Source organism: Sorex fumeus, unplaced genomic scaffold (genome assembly GCF_029834395.1).
Source record: "Sorex fumeus unplaced genomic scaffold, SorFum_2.1 ptg000015l, whole genome shotgun sequence".
Taxonomy (NCBI): domain Eukaryota; kingdom Metazoa; phylum Chordata; class Mammalia; order Eulipotyphla; family Soricidae; genus Sorex; species Sorex fumeus.
In genome coordinates, this window is record NW_026606072.1 from 1,826,959 (window position 1) to 1,848,809 (window position 21,851).

At 43.8% G+C, this 21,851-nt stretch overlaps 1 protein-coding gene and 1 pseudogene across 2 annotated transcripts in view; one reads left to right on the plus strand and one right to left on the minus strand.

The window, feature by feature from the left end:
* ADAMTS12 (ADAM metallopeptidase with thrombospondin type 1 motif 12) overlaps positions 1–21,851 on the minus strand; it is a 312,101-nt gene that overhangs the window by 161,350 nt on the left and 128,900 nt on the right. The window lies entirely within an intron of this gene.
* LOC130021442 (aldo-keto reductase family 1 member B1-like) lies at positions 15,171–16,177 on the plus strand (annotated as a pseudogene).

The window sequence follows — 21,851 nt, forward strand, 5'->3', positions numbered from 1 at the left end:
CCCTGCCACAGAGGCGGGGTGGGGTGGGGTGGGAGGGATGGGGTGGGTGGGTGAGAGGGATACTGGAACCATTGGTGGTGGAGAATGGATGGACACTGGTGGAGGGATGGGTACTTGAGCATTGTGTGATTGAAACACAAACACAAAAATATGTAAAACTGTAACTGTACCTCACAGTGATTCACTAATAAAAAATTTTTAAAAAAATAAAGAAGAGACAGAGTAAGGGAACAACTAGTTATAAGAGTCATCAGAACTGAAGATTTTGTCATTATGTAGGGATGATGGGGGTGAAAGTGAGGGTCTTTGGGACATTGGTGGAGGGTAGTGGTCTCTCAGTGGTACATGTGGTGTGGAATGATGAAAAGTATGAATAACAATATTTTAAATCCCAATATATCACTGTCACTGTCACTGTCCTCCTGTTGTTCATTGATTTGCTCGAGCGGGCCCAGTAACATCTCCATTGTGACAACTGTTACTTTGTTTGGCATATCGAATATGTCACGGGTAGCTTGCCAGGCTTTGCCATGTGGGCAAGATACTCTCGGTAGCTTGTCGGGCTCTCTGAGAGGGGCGGAGGAATCGAACTCTGCTCAGCCAGGCTGGCTGCATGCAAAGCAAACACCCTACCGCTGTGCTGTTGCTCCAGTCCCCCAATATATCAACTTAAAAAAATTTTTTTTTAAAAGAGGAAGTTTCTGAGTGCAGCTGTGGGAGCAAAGGGGAAAAAGAACCGGACTTGGAAATCAGAGAAAAGCCAACAAGTCTGGTGAAGAGGAGCAAGATGGGAGGAGAGCTCAGAACCCAAGATCCTGGTCAAATTGGTCTGTAGCTGTGGCAGCCGGCTCTCTAAGCTCAGGCTCCCCTACATGACTGAGTCATTTCTCCCAGTGTTTCTCAACCTTTCCTCACCAAAGATTTTCTTCCAACCTTGTTCCTTTCCTGTGGTCTCCTGCCCTACCTGTTGGCTTTCTAGTCATTTCTTGTGCCATTTCACCCTTGGACATCCGGGGAGCCCACAATGCGCCATGTGAACCCCGTTGAGAAACACTTATCTAGTCATAGGGCTATTTACCTAACCTGGTGCCTTTCCTCTCCTGATTACCATCATTGATCATTAGAACGTTGGGCTTTGTAAAGAGATTTTAGAAGACAAAGGACAATTCTATTTTTAGTTATTGTTTATGAACTAGTCTCTTAAGCTCCCTTTTATGTAAGAGGGAGAGAAACTCTCCCACCTATTTTGGTTGTTGTTTTATCTCTGCTTTATCTCCTTAAGATTTTTGGGTTTTAAAAGGAGAGAGAACAAAAGGGAATGACCTGCCACAGAGGCAGGGTGGGATGGGGGGGTGGTGGGAGTGATGCTGGGACCAGTGGTGGTGGAGGATGGGCGCTGGTGGAGGGATGGGTACTTGATCATTGTATAACTGAAACCCAAGCACAAAAATTTGTAAGTCTATAACTGTACCTTGTGGTGTTTCACTAATAAATAAATAAATAAAAAATAGAACCCCCCCCCCCCCAAAGAAAAGATTTTTGGGTTTTGTTTTCACTATGTCTTATCTCCCTGAGATTTTTATCAGTCTTCTTTTTTAACCTTTGGCATCTCATCTTCTCCTGTTCCCTGTTCCCATCACTCTCCAAATAGACACAAAATTCTTTCTTCATAAAAAACAGGGCCTTTGTCTCGTTTCCCTCTACCTTTCTCTTTCCCTAACAGGGAAGGAGAGAGACAAGAGTCCTAGTACCATGCAGATCTGTATTCTAGTGCTAAAACCTGTGTGTTCTTCCTGAACAAGTTGTTTATCCTCACAGCTCTTGAATTTTATCCTCTTGGGAGAGAAGCAACCCTAGAGTCAGCTTTGTGGATCTCCATGTCTTCGGTAAGGCTCCCCCACGTGCTGTGAGTGCTTCCTGTGTTTCCCAGGATCCTCGGCACTCGGGGCGGGAACAATGTGCTGTGTCAGATGGGGCAGATGACTTTCAAGCTGAGAATATCAGGAGTCTCTGCGGAAGCTCTCATCTTTTCTCCTCTTTCCTGAAGCACTCTGGAAATGCCATGTTTCAGGTGGGAGAGGTGGAGATGCAAGAAAGCTGCCTGCCCCATTCTGGTGTGTTATGATGGGAGGCACCCTTACTAGTCCAACGACAGAGATCTCAGTGGCTTCTGGCTTATCATTCTCCTGCCTTGAGAGGGCTGCACTCAAGTTAGCGTTTAAGAGCCTGGTCATTTTCTCGGTTGTGAAACAATAGTATGAAATCAGCCACGTCTGCAGTGTGATGTAGATATCCAGAACAAAAATCAGAAAATGTCATAATTTGTCATCAGAACACACTGGATTGATCAGGATAGCATCGTGACTGAGAGGGCAGGGCAGGGGTGAAGACTCCACAGGTCATCTCTTCCCAAGAAGATTTCTTTATGCCAAGTTAGTCAAGAACCAGACAAATTCTTCTGTCTCAACTTAAACTATTCTGACATAAACCATCCGTATGTCCTGGACATTCCTTTTCCTGGAGAAAAAAAACTATGAATTTTGTAAGTACGTTAGTTATCACGATGACTGATGACCCAGCTTGCTTATCAGGATCTATGGAAGACTTGATGATCAAGTCAATTTACTGAGCCATTTTATCATGAACCTTTGCCAATTGCAATCATGTCTCCCCCTTAAAATATCTTGAATCACCTAATCCAGGCCTTAAAATCCTCCAAAAGCCCTACCTGGTTTAGCCACTCTGCAGGGGCCTCAGGTACCCCTGATGCAGCATGACTGATCCCCTAAGCTTTGCTTGCTCCGTGGGTATTTCTGATGTGAAGTGAAAAACCAACACCCCAGAAACAGATCCCAATACAGATCTGCAAAAACAACTGGCTTTTCAACATGATTCCATAGCATGATCTTTGAAGTCTCACTAGCCTGGACATTCATTCAATTTTAAAATCAAGCCCTGTTTTCTTTCTCGTGCCTTCACTGTGGCTGCCTGGTTCTCTAGACAGTCCTTCTTTGTCTGCTCAGTTAAGACCAAGCATTAAAGGAAGCCCCTTGGCAAACAGCCAGCCCATCCTTCCGTGCCTTATCACTTCATCTAAATCCAAAGACTGGGAATTTACATTATTTGAAACTTTCCTCACTTAGCAATATCCACCCCAGAGTTCAGAAACTCCCTAAACTATTTCAAGCAGCTCTGTGTGCAGAGCTTGTTGATGAGAGAAAATCGGAGAGACGAGCAAGCTGAGATGATGAAGTATCTGAAGGTAAATCTTACAGATCAGACAAGAGAGTCGGCACTTAGGCACCATTCAGAGTCCTGGGGGTGGGTGGACTGCAGCTGAGGTGATGCCCCTCACATTAGAAGAGCATCTTGTGAAGTTTGCCATCATGGCTGTAACTCAACCCATAGGCACCTTCTCAGGGGAGATTTCCAGCACCAAACACACGAGCACACCCCTGGGAACGTTAGAAATGTGAATTCCTTGGGTTATGTTCAAGATCTCTTGAACCAGAAACTCAAAACGGGGAGCCCTCCCCAGGATCTGTGTTTTCACAAGCCCTCCAGAAGATTCTGCTTCACATTCACATTCGAGAACCGCTGCTGCGCTCTTGGCTAAGGCAGCCCTTTCACTTACAGCTGAGGCAACACAAGGGAAGCCCAGAGAGGCTGAGTCACTTGACCACAAACTCATTGGTGCTGGGACCCCTGTGTCCTATTCTCGGTCACCATGTCAGGCCCCTAGGCATGCCAGGGCCTAAGCAATGGCCACCCAATGATCAGTGAACAGCTGCCGTTGGAATCTCTCTACGGCACATGAGAGGGAGAGAGGAGGGTGCTAGCTCTTATAACCCCCTTGACTTGGCCAACACCTGGATTTCTCCCACACTGAATGCCCATTGCAGGAGGCCTGGGTGAAAGGCTGCAGAGGAAACTCAGTGGCTGCCTGCCACATCTCTGCCTAGTGTCACGTAGAAGTCACACATTGGTCTCTTCTACCACGAATCTTCACTACACTTGATCTTAGCCAAAAGGCAAAGCCAACCCGAGTTCAATTCCTCCGCCCGTCTCGGAGAGCCCAGAAAGCTACCAAGAGTATGTCACCCACACGGCAAAGCCTGGCAAGCTACCCACTACGTATTGGATATGCCAAACACAGTAACAACAAGTCTCACAATGGAGACATTGTTGCGTCCGCTTGAGCAAATTGATGAACAACTGGAGGACAGTGCTACAGTGTTACCATGAATCTTCCTGTTTGTCAGTGCCCCGAACATCCTTTAGGAATCGCCTTCACACCCTAACAGGGTGTACCTACTTCCCTCGGGGCTCACTTTCACTAAGGCACAAGCATGGGCAGCAGAGAACTGGGATGGGGCTGGGCTCCTGATCAGGGCTGGCCCTGGACTTGGGTTCAAGGTCAGGTCTCACAGCCCCAGGATTTGGCTTGGGATGATCTGCCATGGTTTTCTGCAGATCAATGATGTGCCTATAGATCTCGTGCCTTGCATATCCACATGAAGGGTCAGGTAGCCAAGAGCAGTCGGCACCGCCGCTCTTTCTGCTCAGAGCCAAAGGACAGCTCCAAGGCTGCCTCTCTGGAGGTAGAAGTCCAGGGCAGTTTCCTGACAGAGAGAACAGCTTTGCTTTGAGCCAGCAAAGCTAAAGCAAATCAAACACTAAGCTTCTGGTCCGTCTAATCTGAGGTCTGGGCCTCTGACATTTTGTGCTCAGGACTCTCTAAGGCCTTCCATTTGCACAGATCACTGACTGTTGGCTCAGGGTTTAATCGGAAAGGCTTAACTCCCCCTGACCCCAAGCTCCTTCCTCTCCTGCAATACTGGTCTGCTTTCCACTGTGCAATTTATTGCATTTCTGGGTGGTGCCTGGGATCGAACCTAGGGCCTCACTCAAGCAACACATGTGCTCTACCGTGGAAACCACATCTCCAGCTGGGGCTGTAGAACTTTTAGGCTGTTTAAGGCCAAGAAAGGAAGATGGAAGAACCATCCACTCAGAAATCCCGGAACAAGGGTGTTCTAGAAAAAAGGCATCAAGTCCAGGAACCCAGATAGCTCCAGGAGTTCAAAGAAGGCCAAAGTAGCCAAGACCTAAACTACTATTGGCGGTTTTATAAAGAGAGCCTATAAAGTTAAATAAAGAGACAAATCTAAAGTGTCCAAGAGTAGAGTCTCCCCTCCCTTTAGCTATTTTGCTTCAGGCTCATTCCACTTCTGCTGGGTATCAGCTTGCATATTTGGTGTTTGGGGAGTCACATCCAAGGCTGCCTGGGGGGCTATTACAGCACTGTGTCAGAAATAATCCCTGGTGCAGCTCTGGGTACCATTCAGAACTGGGGACTTAAATCAGAATGCCAGGTGAGCACTTGAACCCTTGTCCAATCTCTTCTGCCCTGGGTAACATATATTTGTCTCTTGCTTTACTTCATGTTATGTTTGGGGCAACCTAAAATCTCATTTTTATTGAAACTGCATTCACTGACCAGATCTGGGCTTCCAGTAGACAGCATTGCCTGCATGGGCACCTCCCAGCACACAGCCACAGTAGATTTGAATAAGCAACTGGTTTGTTAGGGAGCTCCCTATGAAATAGTAAGATTTTCAGGGCCAGAGTGAAAGTACAATGGCCTTGCATATGGCCAACCTGGGTTCGACCCCTGACATTCCATATGGCCCCCCCAGCCCTGTCAGGAGTGATTCCTGAGTACAGAGCCAGGAGTAAACTCTGAGCACTTTTGGGTGAGGCCAAAAAAAGAAAAAAGTTAAAAAATCATACCTGTACCCTATTACTGAGCATCTCTAACAGGTCCTAGGGAACTATTTGAAATTAAAACAAAACAAAACAAAACAAAAAATGTACAACTATGTTTATTCACCAGCATAAATAAAAGTCACATCAATCCTGGGCACATTTTTCCCCCAAGAGACTTTGCTAAAGTCACTGGGTATTCTTCTAGTTTTCAGGGGTCTCTGGCATATGCACTTGGAACTATTAGTCTACAGCTCCCAGACACCAGCCAGGCCTCAGTAAGGAATGTCCGGTATCACCACAGACAGGTGAAGAAATGAAACAGGCAGTGAGCCCATTTCCCCAGCTCAGCCCTAATGGGCTTCACCTTGACCCCAGAAGACACCAGCGTGAAGAACAAAGAGCAGGATCCTAAAGGGGTCCCTGCAAACCAGAAAAAGGACCCCCAAGAATTCCTTTTGTATCAAGGTATGTGGGGTGCGGCAGGATAAGAGTCTCACCCCTAGGAGAACAAGTCCTGTCCTGCCCTTCTGTGCATACTGACCCCTCTAAGGACAGTCACTGCATATGCTGTCCCCAGGCACTGTCCTTGGATCCTGGGTTCCAGCAGAGGTTTCCTCTGCCTTGGGATCACAGTCTGGTTTTCATCTGGAGACGGAAGATGTGCATATAAATGGGCTTTGAGGCTGCCCACCTTCACAGTCCCACAGAAAGAGACAATTGCTGAGGGAAGGGGTGGGCATCAGCCACTGACCTCAGATGCTGCTCTGTCTGAGGCCATCAGCCAGCCCCTTGCTGGGTACTCAATCTTCACCCCCACCCTGCTCGGGAATGACTATGTCCCGGAAATTGCAGGCATGTGCTGACTTCAGTGCAGGAAAGAGCCGGAGAGTATGAGCTTCCATTCCAGAAAATCCCTGAGAAGGGAGAATGCCCCATTAACAGAGATGATCGAAGGTGGAGAAGCTGGGGAGCAGGAGGACGGTGTCTGTCTGTCCCTTCATGCTCCCCAGCTCCGCGCTCTCGGCTCTCAGAAATGGGGAGCTGCACCCCTCTTAGTACAGCTTCCCAGCAAGGAAGACTCCACCGCAGACAGTAAACAGAGGATTGCTCTGGGCTCTGGGGCCACTAAAGGAGAGAGGAAAGAACTTCCATGAAATACTGAATCATCACAGCTGGGCAAACAGCCTCCTGGTACTTCAAACAATCAATCAACGTGTGCTACACAACACACACAAACATACACCATACATAAATATGCACATGCTACAAAAGGCTGACACCCACATAGACATCCATCATACATATACACACACCATATATAAATGCACAACATATACACAGACTACACTAAGCACACATACACATATATGTGCCATAGAAACACACATCACATAGAAGTACATATAATTAAACATAAACACATCACACGTGCACATACATGCTAAGCACAAACATATACTGAATAAACACAAATGCCACATAAATATAACACTTATAAATATACGCTTAAATACATATACCGAGAGTATTCGATATGCCAGACACAGTAACAACAAAGTCTCCAATGGAGACGTTACTGGGCCCGCTCGAGCAAATCGACGATCAATGGGAGGGCCATTATATACATATAGACATTATAAAAATATGTATCCATATACTACATAATATGTATCCATATACTACATAAACATAGCACATAAATATAGACTACTTGAATACATATGTATATATACATCTGAGAACAAACACACATGTACTACATGTGCCAAATATAAATACTCCACTTAACTATGCACATACCACACAAACACATATGAAAGCACATACACACAAAATACACACACCAAACATAAACATATACTACATAAATATACACAACATACACCATACAGAAACATAAACACACGCAGAGACACACACCACATACAAATGCAGACTCACATCCATAAATCTCAAGCTGCATTTAGCTAACCATGAACTCCTGGACTTAGACTACACCCCAGTATCTTGCACCACTCACACACATGTGGAGTGATTTTTGGTTTGTCTGATTGGCTGTTGGTTGGTTTAGATTTGGGGGGCCAAATCTGGTGTACTTATTCTTAGCGTACTCCTGACTGTGTACGCAGGGATCATCTTGACAGGTCTCAGAGGACCATATGGGGTAACAGGAAGGAACCTGGGTTGGCCACGTGCAAAAACCAGTACCTTACCCACTAAACTATCTCTCCAGTCCCACACGGAGTGTTTCTAGCCAAGACGATGGTGGAGTGCGTGCATGTGTGTGTGTATAAACTGGCCTTCATACCTGGCTGCAGCATCCTCCTCCCCTCTCTCCCATCACAGATGTAAGGTTCCTGGGTCGAGGCTTCTGAGCTGCCTCCTAACCTTACATGAGCTGCTCAAGCTGCCACAGCAGACACGCCACTGATTTCTGAAGTCCCGCTGCCTCAGAGCAAGGCCCCAGTGGGGCAGGTCCTCGCTGGCCTTCATGGATCTTGGGTAGGCTAAAGGGAGGTGGCCTGTGCTGTGACATTTTCATATTCTTCTAGTATTAATAAGTACAACTGGCTTCCAATGAGTTAGCCCTAGTATAATCTGGGAAAGAATAATTAATATATTATTAGTACTATCAACACACAGCTTCTATCCTGGTAGGGGTGATGGGAAGGCGGCAGGGCTCTCAAGGAGGCAGAAGGCCTGAGAGGAGAAAGAAGTTGGGGGCCAGACCCTGGGAACTCTGGAGTAGCAAGGGGTCATGATCTTCACCCTCTACATGACTCCAAAGCCGCTTTATACATCTTAAACCACGCTTGCATGAATGAGCAATATCTGCATGGCTTGGATTCTGAATTCTTCAAAACTGCAAACAACAACAAACCCAGAAATATCCATAACATGTTTGCTATAAAGAACCCACATAGGACTTCCAACCTCTTCCAGATGTGAACAGAGAAGCTGGGGTGCATGTCACTTGACCAACTCAGCGAATAACAGGGTGGGGTGCTGTAATGGGTTCTCCTGGTTTCCAGTCCCCTTCTCTCTAAACTTCCAAAGGAGACAAATGTAAACCACATTTGCCTATGCATACATGAATAAAACCAAATTTTTTCCATATTTGTAATTACATATATATTAAGAAGAATACATCTGAATATATATTTATATGAAATGCCTACAACATACATGCATATATATTATGTATGTATGTATGTATGTATGTATGTTGCAGGCATTCCATTAACATACGTCAGGTAAGTTTTTAATTTTTTGCCAGCAAAGCAACTTTAACCCAAGGCCAGTCATGATTTACAGAGTTGAGCACTAAATTAAGACCAGGGCCCTGGCCAAGAGCAATAAATGACTGTGTCTGTCCTGAAGCCCATCCTCCCGGCCCCCAGCAGAAGGGTCACCCCAGAACCCCCAAGGAGAGGAGGTTGAGTGGTCCCCCTCCAAATCTCCTGACACACACCAGGTGTGGGGTGGGAAAGGGCCTCGCAGTCTCACTAGAGACACCCCGAGACACTCCCCAATCCTCATCTTCCCACGTGGGTGCGCAGTCTCCCATTAAGGGTGGGGGACAGTCATGGAACACAGTCTCCTCTCCCCAGTGCCACCTGGTTTCAGGCCAGTCGGGATAAGAAGGGCAAGTGAGTCCGGGGGGCCAGGGAGAGAGGGAAGCAAAAATCACACGAGGAGGCAAGGAAGAGCAGTCAGTGAAGCCCAGTGAGCAGATATTCCAGGCACTCCATGCGCCATAGCCCTGGCGGGGAAGCAGAGGATCAAGGAGAAAATTCTGCAGAATTGCAAAGCTGGGGATGTGTCTCCAGTGGCCAGGGCTGGATCCCCAGCATGGTCTGGTCCCCATCCGTCACCCTCAAGCACCTTGAGGTTGTCTCCACAACAATGGTGGTGAAATAAAAGAAAAAAAAAAACCCTTGGGACTTCATGGAAAAGAACATGTGACTATTCTTTTTTTTTTTCCTTTTTGAGTCACACCCAGCGATGCACAGGAGTTACTCCTGGCTCATGCACTCAGGAATTACTTCCAGCAGTGCTCGGGGAGCCATATGGGATGCTGGGACTCAAACCCGGGTCGGCCGCGTTCAAGGCAAACACCCTACCTGCTGTGCTATCACTCCAGCCCCCACATGTGACTATTCTAAAAGAGAGAAAAGTGAAAGGAGGAGAAGAAGAAAAGGAATTTCAAGAAGGTAATGACTGACTGCCGGCACTAAACCGGAAGTGCAGAACTCTTATGAGTGAGGGCCCAAGGCTCACACAGCAGGCTGTGTGGCCAATCTCCTGCTGCTCAATTGGCAGAACTACTTGCCAAGAGAACCAGAAGGCCAAGGGCTGGGCAGTCTAGCAGAGAAACACTGCATTAATCAGCTAGCGTGGCCACAGCAAGGGAGCACAGCCTAGAGGGCTTAAACAATGCAAGTTTATTTTCTCACTGTCTGGGCCCTAGGCATCAAAGATCAAAATGCCAGCAGGGCTGGTTCCTTGTGCTAATGGTGAGGGAAGGGTCTCCACAAGCTATTTGCTTTGAAAGGGCCTGGCTCAAATTCCTTATTTTAAGAACACAGACCTACAAGATTCAAAAGTATCCCAATGACTTTATTTTAACTGAATTACCTCTTTAACAATTCTGCCCGATATAGTCACCTTCTAGGGTACAGAAGTACCTTAAGTACCTAGGTACCTCTGTACCCTAAAAGGTGACTATTTGGGGCAGAATATATGGGAGTGACAGAAACATAGTTCTGCCCTTAAATGCTGGATATTCTATGGAAGGAATCGCAGGAAAAACGACTCTCAAGACTGTCTTCACTTTTAAAGTTTTCCCAGGCTCGAAAAAAACATAATCTCTCATAGCATTTGTCTAAAAGTCGTTTCTGCTTTTTTCCCACTAGAATGCAAGTCTATGAGGACAGGGTTCAACTTGGTGTGGAAAGAACAGCGTCCCTTCATATCTGGCTTACAGAAAGCACCAAATTAATATTTGATGAGGAAAGGGATGTCAGTCAATGACACAAAGTAAGCAAACAAAGTCTAGAGTTTTCTAGTGTTTGGATGGCTGATCTAGAATCAACAAACCTGGAACATCCTTTTTTCTGCCTTTGGAAGAGAGGATTTAGGACATACAGAACATGGATCACTTCCTCAAGTGTTTGATTTCAAATATAATAAGTAAACTTCCTTCCCTATATAGAAACTATTTCATAGTCATTTAACTATCTCATGGTTATTTATGTAATTTCCAGCTGCTGCACAGCAAAGGGAATGTTTATTTTCCCAAATATAGGCTTTAATCAATCTGTAGGACAGACATATAGTAATATTAATTGCTGCCACAAGAACACATTTTCCTTGCCTCCGTGACTCAGAGCATGCTTGGAATGCCAAGACCACTGGCACAGGTAGGACAAATGTCCAAACATAACTACAGATCCTTGGTGCAAATTCATACCAGTCATTCATGCAACAAACAGACCAAATATATCCAACACAAGGCTTATTATCTATGAAAAAATATTTTTGGTACTTAGGCATCAAAGATGGGCATCGTGATGAAAGAACAATGCAAGTCCAACAGGATAAGCATTAATGAAGCTATCATCCATGCAATTATTTACGCATTGACATTTACTAGATGCAGACTCTGTCCTAGACAGTGGGAATATTGCAAGAGAACTAAAGCAAAAAAGTGTGTCCCTTATGGAGATTTTATTTTTATATGTTTTACTTAATTTTAGCTGAGCTCAGGTCATGGTGGGAAGTCTGGGGGTCGTAAGGGATGCCAGGGATCTAATCTGGGTTGACTATATGTAAAGCAAGCACCCTATATGCTGTATTATCTCTTTAGCCCCAGAGATTATATTTCAGCTGGGGGAAGATTGAAGATAGAAAATAAATGAATAAATAGGTAAAAATAACATCAGGTGACAACAAATGCTGGGAAAAGAAGGATAAACTCTTTGCAAAACAATAAAGGGAAGCTTTTTAATGGTCAGGGAAGGCTTCTTGCATTGGGTGATTTTAAGCAGAGACATAAATGCCATAAGAGAATGATTCTTGAAATCAGGGATAGAGATGGTGAGGAAGGCTCCAGGCAGATGGAGCAGTGAGTGTCAAAATCTGGAACAGTGAATCCACTTCAAGAAACATCAATGACATAGGAAAGAAGAAAGAGAGCGGTATTAAGGAAGAGGAAGGGCAACTGGGGGCCACAACAAAATGCAGTGAGCTCAGGATAGAACACTCAGCTTTGAGGACAGTTCATGGAGCAGGATAGGGGGACTGTGTAAGGATTCAGTGCTTGAAAGAAGATTGGGAAAAATCTATCTACTAGACTGGTTGGTCTTCCCACTTTTGGAGCGAACTGAAAACTCTCAGGCTCCAATGCTGAGACCAGACTTGGTGCCCAGTGTGGATGCTAGTTTACCTCTCATCTGGCCTCTACTCTCCAAAGACATCATGTCAGCCCTGCTTACCTCTGCCTGAAACAGCACACCTACACCTACCTGCCAGCCCTTTGAGGCTGTCACCTCCACAGACTGGCCTGGTAGAGATGGTCTCCATTGCATTTCCAGTTCTTAGAACTGTGCCTGGCACATGTAAGAGCTTGTTGAATAAATAAATGTCACTTTCTTCCATCCATCCAATTCATCCTTCCAATACATCCATACACCCGTTCATATATCTTCTTTATTCCAAGGTAAAAATCTAAAGTTATTATCAGCTGTACCCTCAGGCCCCAAGTCCCAATTATTATACCTTTTAATTTCTGGCTCTTGCTTAATTGTCTACAAATGATATTTTGAATCATTGCTTCAAGTACACTCATTGATTTTTTTTTTCAGGAAAAGTGGACTGCTCTTAGGGATTAATCTGACTCACATATCTGAATGCATGTACATATAAGCTAGCAAAATGCATCCCAATGATAGTCAAACCAATAATGATACATTCTGTTTTGCTTTGTGTTTTAATTCTTAACCTACCCAGAAACTCTCCCTGGTCTTGGAAACACACACATGACTACAGAGACATGACATGTATGCTCTAGACCTGTAGCACTGCACTGTCCCCCCCGTTGTTCATCAATTTGCTTGAGCAGGCACCAGTAACATCTCACAACAAATTGTGAGGCTTGTTGTTACTGTTTTTGGCATATCTAATAGAACACGGGTAGCTTGCCAGGCATTGCCATGCGGGCAACATACTCTCTGTAGCTTGCCGGGCTCTCCAAGAGGGGCAGGGGAATCGAACCTGGGTCGGCCGTGTGCAAGGCAAATGCCTAACTGCTATGCTATGGCTCCAGCTCTAGACCAGTGTTTCTCAATATTTTTTTTTACTATGATTCCCTTAAACCTTGTTTCCTGACTGTGGTTGACCCCCTAAACTCATGGTGTGGCCCCCCATTTAGCCATGAAATATCCTGGGAATCACAAGGGGTCATATGGCCCTAGATTGATAAGTGCTAGCCTAGAGGACAAGACTGGAAGCGGAAGGAGCAGGTGCTGAGAGTTACAGGAGAAGCTTCTACTGCAGATTTAGGGCAAGGCAAGGTTTTCTAAAGGAAGGCTTGCATAAGTACCAAAAATGAACAGAAATTGCTCAGCAAAGCATTTAGGATGAACAGGTTTCAGCTAAAAGGAACCAAAGTGCAAGAGCTAGAAGTGATGAAAAGAAAGGCTTCTTTCAAGGAGTGAATACTATCAGGATGACATGGCTATATTTGGAATAAAAAAGAAAGGAAGCTGAAGAAACTAGCAAAAATCACACCCAAAAGAGCAGTTCCTACAGAGTAGCAGTTCCTATCCCTAGCATCCAGCTTGGAAGAGACAGAGTCTGGCTTCTGTTTTAGACAAACTCCTCTGATCTAATGGGAGCAATCAAGCACAAGGAGCTTGTGTCAGGAGATTTTGCATTAAAGCAAGTAAGGGGCTATGGTGCAGAAGCACAGAAATACCCAGGGGTAAGCCTGACCATTTAGGAAACAATCCATTCAGCAGGGCCTGGTGATGAAAGCTGGTCATTGGGACAGCTAAAGGAAGAAAGACATTGGAAGTTTGTTTGCAATGCAAGTTTCTAGCTTTGGAGACAGAGGTTGAGTTGTGTGTGCCCCACCCTTTTTTCGGGGGAGGGGGTCAGGTTCAGTACTCAGGGCTCTGTACTCAGGAATCACACCTAGAGGGGCTTGACGGACTATATGGGGTGTCAGGTATCTAATCTGGGTCAATTTCGTGCAAAGCAAGCACCAACCATTATATTCTCTGACCCCAAAGGGTCCCCATTTTTTAGGAATGACATCTCAATCATGTTCAGGTCAGTGAGGAATCCAGCCTGAGCAACCAAAGTGAGATGGACCAGATGGCTCGCTTGACTCTCTGCAAGCAGCAGGAGGAAACAGCAGCAGGAAGTAGGTCAGAAAAAGATAATATTGTTCCTACCAACACATATAAATGGCCAAGGCAAATTCAAAAACTACTACACATCAAGACACCAAGTGTATTTCCCTACAGAGTAAGAAAAGTGCCATAGAGCTTAAATAGGTAACTGGGACATTCTGTCCTCCAAGGGAACCTTATTTTCGATGAAAGGGATCTTTTGCTCATACTGACCCAAGTCCTTTCCAAGCCTAGAATATGTTCCTACAGATGCTAATTTCAAAATTTCACTCACAATTCAGTGCAGTCCTGATCTCTCAGACAGCATGTGCTTGACACAGAACTTCCTGGAGGAGTTAAAGGAGGGGATAGCACGTTTCCTGGGGAAGGGTTTCTGTTAGGGCCTGGAAACCTATGCACTTGACATGAAGGAATAGGCCTCATTGCCAAGTGCTGAGAAAATGCAAAGAAAGGAATTAGACTGTAAAGCGTTGTAAATGAATGAAGATTGTTGACTCAGGTACTTCCGAACTACAGAGCAGCTGTGAAGATGAGGTGACTTGTGCTCCGGGTTCCTACAGTATTTGTCTTAGAATTTATTAAGTACACAAAACCAACCAATCACCACTTTTTCTTCTTGGGCATTGTTTCTGCAAATTCTCTTCAACTGTTTTCTCATCTTTCTCAATAGCAAAGGTTTAAAAATACTCTAGCACTTCTCCCATCCGTTTTAAAAGCAGATAATCAAAACCAATATGCCACTAAAATAAAAAAGCAGTAGGAACAACAATTAAAATTTTCACCACCTCATAGTAAAACAAAGCACAAACCATCATAGCACTGCTCTAATCAAGAGCCAATCAGGTAATCAAGAAATTCGAAACGAAATCTCAGGCAGGTTATACCTGAGGGGAAAAAATTCTGTGGAAAAAAATTAGTTTTAGTATTTAAAAAGGTTTAATGGATTAGTTTTTTGTTTGTTTTTTAAGAAAAACTGATGGTGGCATGGTCCTTGAGTGGAGGCTGGCTAAGGTAGAAGTCACGGCTAAGCACATCACTCTCTGCACTGGCACCAAAATGCCCATCTTGGGGCTGGGCACCCAGAAGTCTTCCCCCACCCCCACCCCCACCCCCGGGGAAAGTAGCAGAGGCAGTGAAGGTGGCCATCCACGGCGGGTACCACCACATCCACTGTGCCCACGTCTACTAGTACAAGAACGAGGTGGGCGGGGTCATCCAGAAGATCCAGCAGCAAGTGGTGAAGAGGGAGGACCTCTTCATCGTCAGCAAGCTGTGGTGCACCACCACAAGAAAAGCCTAGTGAGAGGCACCTGCCAGAAGATGCTGAGTGACCTCAAGCTGGACTACCTGGACCACTACCTGATCCATTGGCTCACAGGTTTCAAGCCCGCCAAGGAGTTTTTCCCGCTGGATAGGGACGGCAAAATGATTCCCTGGGAGACGGACGTTGTGGACACGTGGACGGCCACGGAGAAGCTGGCAGATGACTGGTGATAGCCATCGGAATCTCCAACTTCTACCACCTGCAGTTCTAGAAGATCCTAAACAAGCCTGGGCTGAAGTACAAGCCAGTGGTGAACCAGATCAAGTGCCACCCCTACCTCACCCTGGAGAAGCTGATCCAGTACTGCCAGTCCAAAGGCATTGCTGTGACGGCCTACAGACCCCTCGGCTCACCCGACAGGCCCTGGGCCAAGCCCGAGGACCCCCTCCCTGCTGGAGGACCCCAGAATCAAAGAGATCGCCGCCACGCTCAAGAAAACCACGGCCTAGGTGCTCATCTGCTTCCAGATGCAAAGGAACCTGAACGTCCTCCCCAAGTCCATGATGCCTGAACGCATCGCTAAGAACTTCAGGGTGTTCGACTTTGAGCTGAGCCCCAAGGAGGTGAACACGTTCCTGAGCTTCAACCGTAACTGGAGGGTCTGCGCCCTGGTGAGCTGCACCGTGCAACGCAGTTACCCCTTCACCATCGAGTTCTGAAGCCGCAGTGCCCGGGCGGCCAGCTACCTCTCCTCCTGCCCTGTCCCTCACCCTACCCCTCCTCCCCACATCAAGGTAATGTGGCCGGGGGTCCATCTATGCTGCTCAGCCCCCTGTGCCCCTCTCCCCCCACACTCCTGGGGATGGGGGTCAGAGGACAGGGGACAGGGTCCTTGGGTTCGAAGCCTGCTTCCTGTCTGGCCGAGGAAATCACGGGGAAACTAGAAACCGAAGAGGGGGCTAGAGCAGCAGCCAACTGCTGCTTTGGGAATTGTAGGCCTTCAGGCAGGCCCCCAAACCCACCCAGCCCCCCCCATCCTTCCTCCCCTCCCCATCAATAAAAAGTGCTTTTGTGAATCTGAAAAAAAAAAGAAAAGAAAAACTGATGGTGAATTTTATGCTCTTTGTGGATTAAGAAGTTCAGAGAGAGAGAGAGAGAGAGAGAGAGAGAGAGAGAGAGAGAGAGAGAAGAGAAGTGCCTGCCATAGAGGCAGGCTGGTTTGGGGTGGGGTGGAAGGGAAACTGGGGTCATTGGTGATGGGAAATGTACACTGGTGCAGGGATAGGTGTTGGAATATTATATGACTGAAACCCCATCATGAGCAGCTTTTAACTGTATCTCACAGTGACTTAAAAAATATTCATGTATAATCTTCATGACCTAGGGGATAGCTTCACTAAATAAATAAATAAATAAATAAATAAATAAATAAATCCAGCTTCAGTCAAGTCAGTTTAATCAGTGACTGAATGTAGCATCCTTCTACATTTAAAAAAAAAAAAAAGTCATCCTTCTAGTGTCTGGTGGCATCTCCATGAGCTGAGTGTGGTCCCAAGCTGGGCTCTGCTCTCTGCTGACTGAGACCACTGGTGCCACAATAAACAATCTCTGACACATGGTCAGGTGTGTGACACCCAGAGAACATGTGTGTGAGCATTACAGCAACCGCCAGCAAACAGTGATCAGAATATAAATGTTCAAAGAGTACCACAGCTGAGTATGTGACCCCTGATCATTGCAACAAGAACAGCAATGAAGAGAAGGGAAAGGGGTCAGTGATGGAGGGAGAGGGGCGAAGGGGAGAATCTTCAGCTAAATAGATCTGAACAAATTCATAACAAAGCTATAATTCCTATAATCCCAGGAATTATATCAGATTAATTACCCGAAGTGCCAAGTGATTCTCATGAGCCATTAGTAACGTTATTGTATTTAACACTTGTCAACATTTAATAAATTCTCAGCATGCCACTTAAAAAACAATTCCAAAATTTACAAATCACTTAGATAATGGGCCTCAGAAGGGAAGGAGTTGAGGGTGGGGAGCAAAGTGGATAAAGGCTTTTAACTGTATGATGAGTGATGGAATTCGACTCAGTGGTAAACTGAATGTAATATAGAGAGATGTTGAATCTTGGACCTGCACAATATTCATAAACCAACATTACTGAAATTTTTAAAATCCACTAAAGGCTAATTTCTTGCAAATATGGTTGATTAAATGTTCTGAAATCTTTCACAGTATTAAGTACTGAAGGCTTAAAGCATGAAGAAGGTGGAAAAAGAGAGAAGGAGAAAGAAGAGAAGAAGGAAAAGGAAAAGAAGGAAAAGGAAAAGAAGAAGGAAAAGGAGAAGGAGAAGAAGACAAAGAAGAAACAAGATCACAGAAGGGGGTCACAGTAGGAAAAATTTTGAGAAACACTGCTCTGAGATAAAGCCTTAAAATAGGAGTACAGATTCACAAAAAAAATATGTGTAACGTTAACATTAAGCATAATAACATGCCACATCAGCTTCACACGACACTATTTGGATAGTGTGAATACCAAAAACTAAGAAAGTATACAGAAATATAAAAATTATCATTCACTGCTTTCAAACATCATTTTTTGCAAAGCAATTTTGCTTTATCTAGTAAAGTCATACACATATATTTATATATAATATCCTATGAGATATTGATTTTGTCTTGCTACTAAGTGTACAGTCTTAAAAATCTTGTGAACCTTTGTTCTATATTGAAACAAAACACAATATATGTTGCTCTTGGCAACATAATTTCTATAATAGATGCAAACAAGTTATTCAAATTCACTCAAGAAGTTGGATGAAGTGGAAGATTCATGTACGAGAGCTCTCTAGACCAGAAAAAAAATGAATGACTATTATCTACATGTCTTGGTATAAACATAATGTGGGAGTTCAAGAAACACCAAAAGATTCCATTTCTCTTCATGATCTTACCATACCTTAAGACAAAGCCAGGATGGATCTTTCCTGCTCCTGTGCTATACCCAGGCTGTCAGCTCTTCAGAACAATACTTACAATCTATTCATAGTCACACCCACACAAAGAAGATACTCAAGTGATATTTGTTAAATGAACAAACTTTGAACAAAAAAAAATGCATATCAGGAAATAGACCCTATATTTCTAGTCTGATTACTGATGCATGAAATCCCAAACTCTAATCTTACCTACTAGAAACCCATTCTCCCAAAGACCCAGTGGATAAATGGTTAACTGGTTTACTGACCATGTTAACCCCATCCCCTGGATCCCTGATACCACATCTCCCATACACACTTTCATCTAATATAACTCCAGTCCCTCTATGACCACGTTTCCACAAAAGAAACCTAAGTGAAAGAAGCTTGACATTGTCAGTAAAGTGGTATTATCAATTAATGTCTTAAATTTTTCTCTAGACCTAATTTAGGCAGGCTGTAGTATCTTCCACTTAACATCACTATCACTGCCACTGTCTGCCTGTTGTTCGTCCATTTGCTCCAGTGGGCCCAGTAACATTGTGAGACTTGTTACTGTATTTACCATAGATTCCAAAAAGTTAGAATGAAATAAGAATTTTGGAAGATCTCCATAGATAAGATTCAGAAATGCAAACAAAAGCTAAGACACAAGTGAAGAAATTTTCCTTCAGATTGATCAAATTAATAAGAAAGTGGGAGGGCATTAAGCCCTGGGGGGAAAAACTTAATTATATTGAACTATTGTGGGTAAAGGGCTTATGAAATTCATGAGCACCTTCAAATGTGAGAAAACGAAGTGAAGAAAGAGTTATGGGGGAATATAATGGATATATATTCTCTCCTGAAGCACGATGGTACTTTTTAAGCACATCCTTTTAAATACTGAGGATTCTCCTGCTTTGAATATTTTAAGAATTGAGTACTTTACAAGTAAAAGTGTAAAATATTACTTTAAAAGTAGAAAGGTAATTTTTATATGTATATAACCACAGTTATAATCATAGCAATCAATCTTACAATACAAACTGACCTAAGCAAGAATTGTACCTTAATTCTGGTTAATGGCATACCCACTGTCAGTTAATTCCATCGTCTCTGCAGGGAAATGTGGTATTAGAACACTGCAATTATCTGGTTCAGCAAGACCAAGTTCATTTGAATATAAAACTTTATAGATAAACTTTCAAATTCCAAATGTCATCCAAACTTTAGGAATACTTGTCAGCAGACTGGAATACTCTGGAATCTCTACCTATTAAGCACTGAATCACACTTATTCTAAAGAGAAAGGTTAGTATATCTTTATTATCTAGAAAATTCACATTCCTTTTTTTCTTTCTATCAATATTTCATAGTCTAGAAGCTAGTCTGATTTGTTCTATCTTCTTGGATACATCACTTTTTTTTTTGCTTTTTGGGTCACACCCAGAGATGCTCAGGGGTTACTCCTGGCTTTGCACTCAGGAATCACTCTTGGCAGTGCTCGGGGGACCATATGGAATGCTGAGAATTGCACCCGGGTTGGCCACATGCAAGGCAAACGCCTTACCTGCTGTGCTATTGCTCCAGCCCCATAAATTACTCTTAATTCATGTCAGTGATTTGTTTAATTTCTCCATTGTACCAAACATCCCAGTTTGGTGAAGGAATTGTTACTCTGAGGTTTATGGCACAGTTAATCAAACAAGATTGATGTTTAAGGAGGACCTCAAGAACAAAAGAGAGACAATATAAAACCTGAAGTACAACAGAACTTCAGCTTCTTGGCTTGATTATAATTCAAACACCAACTAGATAGATACTTTTGAAACTATCCATTCTCTGAGCTTCTTTGGTGAATGAAGGAGGCTACATTTGTCGCACCCAAAATTCCTTCCCATGGAGTTGTTCAAACCTAATAGGCTGAGGTTATAAGCAAGTATAAGAGAGTATCTTTAGAAGGTGTATGTGGAAAAAAACAAGTTGGAATTCACTAGGGAAGGTTTCCTCAATGTAGAGAGTGTTAAGGTTCATGTAGAAGTACAATTATGGAGTGGGATGACAGGCACTACTGTTGTGGTATTGTGTGGGACCTGACCATGCCATTTGGAAATCCCACTTATTTCCTATTCATTCCTTCTGTTATGACAAATCCATGCCATTCTCTATTTATTTAATTCTGCGTCAACAGAAGAGTTATAAGGGGAAAATGTTCAAGATGGGTGGACAAAGAGTAGCTTCATCCATCTCGCAGTGATATGTTCATGATAGTCACACATGATGAGTTAGTGATATGTTCAAATAACAGAGTTATCCACCAGCCGATGTGTAATTGAAACTGCCAGTTATCTAGGTGAGTGGATCTATGATAAAGCCTTCATACTCATTGAAAGGCCAGACTATCTGGATTGCTACCTAGCAATTCTATCAGCCTCAAAATGTGTCTCTGCTTCTTTTGGTGCTTGCAAGATTTACAAAGTTATTTAATTCAGGAAAAGATCAAAATTGTTAAGGAATTTAAGCACCTGTCCATTTTTATGTATAGCAGCATATTAGAATGTACAGTTTCTAACTGCCCACAAACTCTAATATTGTGGAAGAAAGTCCCAGGGAAGTTACCATCTATCAAGGCCTTAGATAGTCTGTAGATAAATTACTTGCCCTTTTGGCCTTTCATTCTCCTAGCTGAAAAGCTCAAAATGAGTCCTCTTCAGCCTTATCAAAATCTGCCCTCTCCCATTCCTTCATCATCTATTTTCTCTTTGAGGTTTTCAGATCCTTAAGATAGATTAGTAATATTAGAAAATCCTTGGTAAACTGTTCCCCTATCCATGATTTATTTTCTCTGGTAAAAGTATAAAGTTATACAATATTTTTAAAAAGTCCCAATAGACTGACCCTAAGGGTACAGTCTATAATCTCCTCCATGTTAAAGAGAATGTGGAAATTATAAGGAAAAAGCTCAGGTCTGTTTGTCTCTTACAATGACCTGAAAGGTTTTTGTACAAGGCAGAAAGGAGCAATTCAGCTCATTCCTCTGGCATGGGTGCAAAGACCATACCTAGTCAACTACAAATAGTCAAACACAGCCAAACACAGCTGAGCTGAATTCACCTGATAAGAAGTGCTCATTTATTTTTCAGTGTCTCATCACATATCATCTTCAGCATCATCAAGCTTTTAAATCAGTCATCTGTATGCAGACATAATGAGCTATCTGGTAATCCTCTACACTAATGAATGACAACATTACTGATGCTTCAAATCTTTGTTTTAATTTAAGCCATTTTCCTCTAAGACAGGCAAGAGAGTTTAAAAACAAATTAACCACTATGAATCTCAACAGTACCATCAATTCATGTGGCAAAGAACCAAAGAGATGTTTTCCTTTCCTTTCTGAATAGAAACACAAAGAGACTGGAATACAGAGG